We start from the raw sequence: 7,365 nt of genomic DNA, 5'->3' as shown, positions 1-7,365 counted from the left end.
TATATATATATATATATATTTGTACAACAAACAACAAAGATTCTACTTATAAAGTAGCAACATTCAATATGAACCCTTGAATTTTTATCTTTGGTACACATGTCTACTTTTTAGTTTAGGGGAAGACAGTTGTTTCCCACTTCTATATGTTCCTTCTACTTTACTCTATTACTAATTTATACAAAATTGATGGCTCTCTAATTTCCAATTGATTGTTTTCCATTGTTGCTTGGTGAGCTCTACTTATATTTTTTTCTCATCAGCTTTCTTCTCCTATATAAATATTCTATATTAAGATGTTCTTGTCAGTGATTTAAAATATGTTGTATCGATTGTTTATAGGTGTAAAGAGAATCAGTGCTAAGAAATTGGTTATTCAAAGTTATTACAAGTGAGTATTTTGTCTTTTTTTTTGTTGTTGAAATGTATCTTATGTCTCCGTTAAAACTTAAATGCTAGAACTGCAGATTTTTTTTTATCTCAAAATAATTACTAAGATCTTCTTAGACTTACAGTAGTTTGAACTATTATATCAATTGTTGATTAACATAAATCTTCACTTTATTATTGCTTTTATTTCTATTTCTAATTATTTGAATTGTTTTATTGGATATATTGTTGTTTTGTATCCCTTCGTTTAAAAAAAATGATTTTATTTTTTTTAGTCCGTTCCAAAAAGAATGTTTTATTTCATTTTTTGATAACACTTTAACTTTAACTTTTCACTTGACATATTTAACACCACAAGATTAAATGACATTTTGGTAAATTTAACATAACTTTATTTTTGAACCACAAGATTGAAAAATCTTTTTTCTTTTCTTAAACTTCATTCCAAGTTAAACTAGATCATTCTTTTTGAAACGGAGGGAGTATCTTTTTAAAGAAGTTTGACCATAGTAAGCCATTATTAAAATTAATTTACCAAAATAATATTTTTTTTAAAATTTTACAAAACTAATATAAACGTAGTTCTCATTAACGTTTGGCATAATACATAAATATGCCTTTTAACTTTGCTTCAAATCACATTTATGCCCTTCAACTTTGGGTGTGCACAAGTAGACACTTAAACTTGTATAAAGTTGAACAAATAGACACACATGTCCTACATGTCATTTTTCGTCCTACGTGGTGTCCTACGTGTATTTTTCCATATAGGACTCATGTGTTTATTTATTTAAAAGTTGGATAGTTAAAGTGTCTGTTTGTGCATTATAGAAGTTGGAGCTCAAAGTTAAAATTTGAAGTCAAGTTTAGGGTCCAATATATGTATTATGCCTTAACGTTTTATGTAATACTTTATTCAAAAAAATTCAATAACTAAAAGACAAAAATCTGATAGAGTAAACACACACAAAACGTTATTGTCAGTAACATTTTATATTTCGTTACTGTGAGACACGTTTTACAGTTAAAACATGACTCACAATAACGTTTCTCTGGAATGATTAAAAATTAAAATTCAATCTCATACATGTCTCATTCAACTTTATATATAAATTTCTCTTATCTTCTCTTTTTATACATAGATAATACTTTTGCAAGAAAAAAGAGAGTGATGAGGGATTTTCTACGATATCAATTAATTCATTTTTTTAATAGTTGTCTTGCTTACTTATTGCATTAATAAATTCAAAAACTTCTTTATTGATAGTCTAATATTTGATAATCATAAGAAACCGATTGGTCTATTATTTGGAAGGAATGGTTACCTAGACTAGAAGAAGATCTCTCATATGATTTATTCGCAAATTTTGAAATTGAAAAGATATAAGACAAGCTCCAATTTGTTCAAAGTCTTTCTCACGTTTTTTCTTGTTTTTGTTTAAAAAGGTATTGTCTTTGTATAAAAGAAAAAAGAAAAAGAAAAAGAAAAGTGAAAATCATACATATTTCAAGTTAAGGTATGTACAAAATATATCTATCTATTTTAATAGTGGAAATTTGAATAATGAATGAGGCACGTACAAGATTGAAATTTTAATTTTCAACCATCTCAGAGAAACGTTACTGTGAGTCACGTTTTAGCTGTAAAACGTGCTTCAGAGTAACGAATTATAAAACGTGACTGACAATCACGTTTTATGTCTGTTTACTCTACCATAGTTTTCTCTTTTTGTTATTAAATTTTTTTGAATAAAATGTTACCTAAAACGTATCGGATAAAGATACAGCTAGTCCGGTTCAAACGGTAGCTGGTAAAGACTTCTCAAACCCGTTAATAGCTGTCACTTTGCCAAAAAGTGAAAAAGATGAAGGTTCATCCTCCAGAAGAAGGTTACCTCTCTCATTTACCCAGACTCTTAGACAAAAAATCAAAAAATCTCAAAAAAATAAAGACCTAGAATCTCTTATAACTCAAACTGTAGAAAAATTACTTAAGCAACAACAACAAAAAGATAAACATATAAACCCAACCCCAATACAAAGTCCAAGACATGATTTGGTTTCAAGTCCAAATAATTCAGATGATTTTTCAGATTCAATACAATTTGCTCAAGACCCAAACGATGATGACTCTGGTATGAGTTTTGATTCAATTGCATTACATAACTTAGACACTTAATATATATATATATATATATATATACATATATATATATATATATATAGTAGTTTTGCTTTAAAGAGGAATGCCTCTTTTGTCAAATAATGTGAGTTCCACTTTACTCACTACCACACATGTGTGGAAAAACTGTTGGGACGCGTCTTTACTTTATTTTAAAATAGATAGGCACTCAATAAGGGATAAGAATTAACATACAATACATCAGACAAAGGACTGATAATAATGCAAAAGAGGGAATCATTTCACGTGCGATGGGGCCCAATGCGCACCCGGCGGAAAAGATAAGATTCTTTTTCATTTTGAAGTCCGGAGTTTAAATTCCAGAAGTGTGTATATAAGAAGACATTATCAGAAGAAGAAAGCCAAGCGAAAAAATCCACAACCAGCAAATTCCAAAGCCTTCAAAATCTCTTTCCTCTTCAGAACTACCTTTTAAAAAAAAATAAAAATATTTTTAGTTCTTTGTTTAAAAGTTTGTGTTAAGTCAGTTTGGAAGTTTTTCGGGTTTCCCGAAAGGGAAACTTCACTCTGTTCTAAAGAATGTAAGTTTTCATATTTACGTTTCTAGTAAACTTCCCATATATGTAAATTATGTGTGTTTGGTAAATTACATGTGATATGTTAATTATTTGATAAATTTATGAATATCATCATGAATCTATATTACTTAGTATATGGTTAGTCTCTTAGCCTCTTAAAAGTATCGATGGATTAACCTGTAAATTCATAGGACATTGTTAGGTTAAACTAAATGTTCTTAGAGAAGAACTATGAATAACCAAATCCGGGGTGTGGTTAAAGAAGATTACCTTTAAGAACAAAAGCTAAGAGAAAGAGATGAACAGTAATAATAGATTCATGAGTGGACAACGTCCATAAAAAAAATAAAAAAAAATCTGAAAGTCATTATATGAAAAAAGATTATTATTCTAGAAAAATATTTGCTTATCATAGAACTTTATTTTACAATAGACAACATTTAAATATAGTTAAAATATATAAAAAAATCCTTAGAAAACCATCTAGTTACATTAAATTTAAGATAATCTATTTATATGTATAGGTTAAAGATAATCTTAAATTTAATGTAAATAGATGGTTTTCTAAGGATTTTTTTTATATATTTTAACTATATTTAAATGTTGTCTATTGTAAAATAAAGTTCTATGATAAGCAAATATTTTTCTAGAATAATAATCTTTTTTCATATAATGACTTTCAGATTTTTTTTTTATTTTTTTATGGACTTTGTCCACTCATGAATCTATTATTACTGTTCATCTCTTTCTCTTAGCTTTTGTTCTTAAAGGTAATCTTCTTTAACCACACCCCGGATTTGGTTATTCATAGTTCTTCTCTAAGAACATTTAGTTTAACCTAACAATGTCCTATGAATTTACAGGTTAATCCATCGATACTTTTAAGAGGCTAAGAGACTAACCATATACTAAGTAATATAGATTCATGATGATATTCATAAATTTATCAAATAATTAACATATCACATGTAATTTACCAAACACACATAATTTACATATATGGGAAGTTTACTAGAAACGTAAATATGAAAACTTACATTCTTTAGAACAGAGTGAAGTTTCCTTTTCGGGAAACCCGAAAAACTTCCAAACTGACTTAACACAAACTTTTAAACAAAGAACTAAAAATATTTTTATTTTTTTTTAAAAGGTAGTTCTGAAGAGGAAAGAGATTTTGAAGGCTTTGGAATTTGCTGGTTGTGGATTTTTTCGCTTGGCTTTCTTCTTCTGATAATGTCTTCTTATATACACACTTCTGGAATTTAAACTCCGGACTTCAAAATGAAAAAGAATCTTATCTTTTCCGCCGGGTGCGCATTGGGCCCCATCGCACGTGAAATGATTCCCTCTTTTGCATTATTATCAGTCCTTTGTCTGATGTATTGTATGTTAATTCTTATCCCTTATTGAGTGCCTATCTATTTTAAAATAAAGTAAAGACGCGTCCCAACAGTTTTTCCACACATGTGTGGTAGTGAGTAAAGTGGAACTCACATTATTTGACAAAAGAGGCATTCCTCTTTAAAGCAAAACTACTATATATATATATATATATATGTATATATATATATATATATATATATTAAGTGTCTAAGTTATGTAATGCAATTGAATCAAAACTCATACCAGAGTCATCATCGTTTGGGTCTTGAGCAAATTGTATTGAATCTGAAAAATCATCTGAATTATTTGGACTTGAAACCAAATCTTGTATTGGACTTTGTATTGGGCTTGGGTTTATATGTTTATCTTTTTCTTGTTGTTGCTTAAGTAATTTTTCTACAGTTTGAGTTATAAGAGATTCTAGGTCTTTATCTTTTTTGAGATTTTTTGATTTTTTGTCTAAGAGTCTGGGTAAATGAGAGAGGTAACCTTCTTCTGGAGGATGAACCTTCATCTTTTTCACTTTTTGGCAAAGTGACAGCCATTAACGGGTTTGATAAGTCTTTACCGGCTACCGTTTGAACCGGACTAGCTGTATCTTTATCCGATACAGTGGATTTATTTACATTCAGAGGGGAATGTTCACCCATCTCATCCATTTTTCTTGGGGATGGAGAACCCTGTATGTTGGTCTGAGTGTTTTTAGTCTTCAAATCATTTTCCATTTTTCAATTCTTTCTTTGAATTGGAGATTTTCTTGTAATAAAACCTCATTTTTGTAATTTAATCTTTTAAAGTCTTCTGTCATTAAAGAAGAATGATCACAAAAATAATTTTATCTGTGTCTTTTTGAATATGGTATTGAGGAATTTTGTCTGGATTCTGTTTAAGAGAGGGAGAGATATAATAGTTTGGACCTAAAACTCCCCTAGCATAATCTAATGCTTCAGTAAAATCATTAAATCCTTTAAAAAGTGGTTTAGAAACTCCTTTAATAGATTCTAAAACTTCTATCCAAGTTTGAAAAATTCCATTTATCTTACCATGTATGACAACATAATATTTAAACTTATTTTCTTTATTTTTAGTAGAAAAGCAATATCCTAAGGCATTTAATACTGCAATTATATATTTAGTGTCTTTTTTGTTATGGGCTATCCAAATATTATCTATTAAACATTTCTGTTGTTTGTCTAGCTGATATATAGGTAGATGTCTAAAACTCCAATTAGATGATTCATATGCTATTAAATTATGTTGTCCATTGTAGTCTTTCTATCATATTATCATCCATTTTAGTTAATGGTCTGAAATGTAGGTTAGATAACACTGTCTGTTTATATAAGTCTGAACAATCTGGGGTTGGAGGTTCAACTCCTTTGCCCTTGTCTTGGAGGGATGGTCTCATTCTGTAAAATTTAGAATTTAAACTTTGATCAATAATCTACTTAGTTGATCTGCAATACTATTATCATTTCCCTTGATATGCTCAAAAATTATAGAATGATAAATTGATATAGTATCTAAAAAATTTAGCCATCGTCTTCGACTACTAATTTTATCATTAATTTTCTGATGAAATTTTACTATAGCTTCACAATCTGTTCTTATTAGTATTTCTGGTTTATTTAGAATGTAAATTCTAAAACTATTTAAACCATATATTACAGCTAAAATTTCAACATCTATACTAGCTTTATTACCTTTTTATTTGAATTTTCCACTTTGGTAAGCACATATTTTTTCTTCTTGTTTAGAATTGTATTTATGTGGTCTTGATTTTAATACTGCACCCATCCATCAAAACTCCCATCTGTCTCTATTATTAAATAGTCTGATTCTAATGACATATTAAGATCAGGAATATTTTTTATTTTTTATTTTATTTTTTGTACTAATTTTATGTCTTCAATATTATACTTTTTTTGTCCCTTAGTTCCTGTCTTAGAGTATAATGGTCCTGCTACTTTTCCTAAATCCTTAATGAATGGTTTTGCGTATTTAATTATTCCTAGGAATTTTTGTAAATTTTTTAAATTATTTAATTTATCTAGCATCTCTAGAGCTTTTTTAGCTATATGAGGTTGTAGTTTAACTTTTCCTTCTCCTAAAGTAATTCCTAAAAAGTTTATATAGTTTTTACATAATTCTATTTTCTTTTTACTAATTATTATTCTATTACTAATAAATAACCTAAAAACTGTTTGTAAATGTCCTAAGTGTTCTTTTATATCTTTACTAAATACTAAAATATCATCTACATATACTAAAACAAATTTTTTATATTACTCAAATATATGATCCATTTTTCTTTGGAAAATTTGAGGTGCGGTTTTTAACCCAAATGACATAACTAACCATTGAAAATGTCCTTCAGGACAGGTAAAAGCTGTCCATTCTATACGTATCTGGATGCATTTTTATCTGCCAGTATCCTGACTTACAATCAAATTTACTAAAAATTATTTTTCCTTGGATTCTATTTATTAACTCTGTTTTGTCTGGTAATTTATAACCGTCTATCTAGTATTATCATTTAGTCTTTTGTAATTTATAACCATTCTAGCTTTTCCTCTAACTATTTCACTATGATTTCTTACCATAAATGTTGCGGAATTATGTTTTGAAGTAGATCTTCTTATTACTCCTAATTCTAATAGTTCTTTAATTTGTATTCCAAAATCTTCTAAATCTTGATTTGTAACTTCTATTGAGGCTGTTTTTATTATATATTCAGGGTTTATTATATCTAACTTGCATACTATGTGATTATTCTCTCAATGTTTTAAAGGTTTTTCTCCTATTATTTCTATTGTAATGACCTGTTTAGTCGTTTTGAGCAGTAGAGTTTATTCTGGTAATAACTGTCTA

The 7,365-nt window shown here is 28.2% G+C and overlaps 1 long non-coding RNA gene across 2 annotated transcripts; it reads left to right on the top strand.

Moving 5' to 3' along the window:
• Positions 1-38: 38 nt before the first annotated feature.
• Positions 39-3,442, top strand: LOC114077899. Of its 2 annotated transcripts, XR_003579264.1 has the most exons (3): positions 39-232; positions 343-391; positions 2,778-3,442. It is a non-coding gene; the product is annotated as an uncharacterized LOC114077899 (long non-coding RNA). The 2 variants fall into 2 exon arrangements; XR_003579263.1 differs by lacking the exon at positions 2,778-3,442 and having other exon boundaries at positions 343-478.
• The last annotated feature ends 3,923 nt before the right edge of the window (positions 3,443-7,365 follow it).

The sequence above is a fragment of the Solanum pennellii genome, chromosome 7 (genome assembly GCF_001406875.1).
Source record: "Solanum pennellii chromosome 7, SPENNV200".
Taxonomy (NCBI): domain Eukaryota; kingdom Viridiplantae; phylum Streptophyta; class Magnoliopsida; order Solanales; family Solanaceae; genus Solanum; species Solanum pennellii.
Note: the sequence above shows the minus strand (reverse complement) of the source record. Positions and strands in the feature narration are given on the sequence as shown.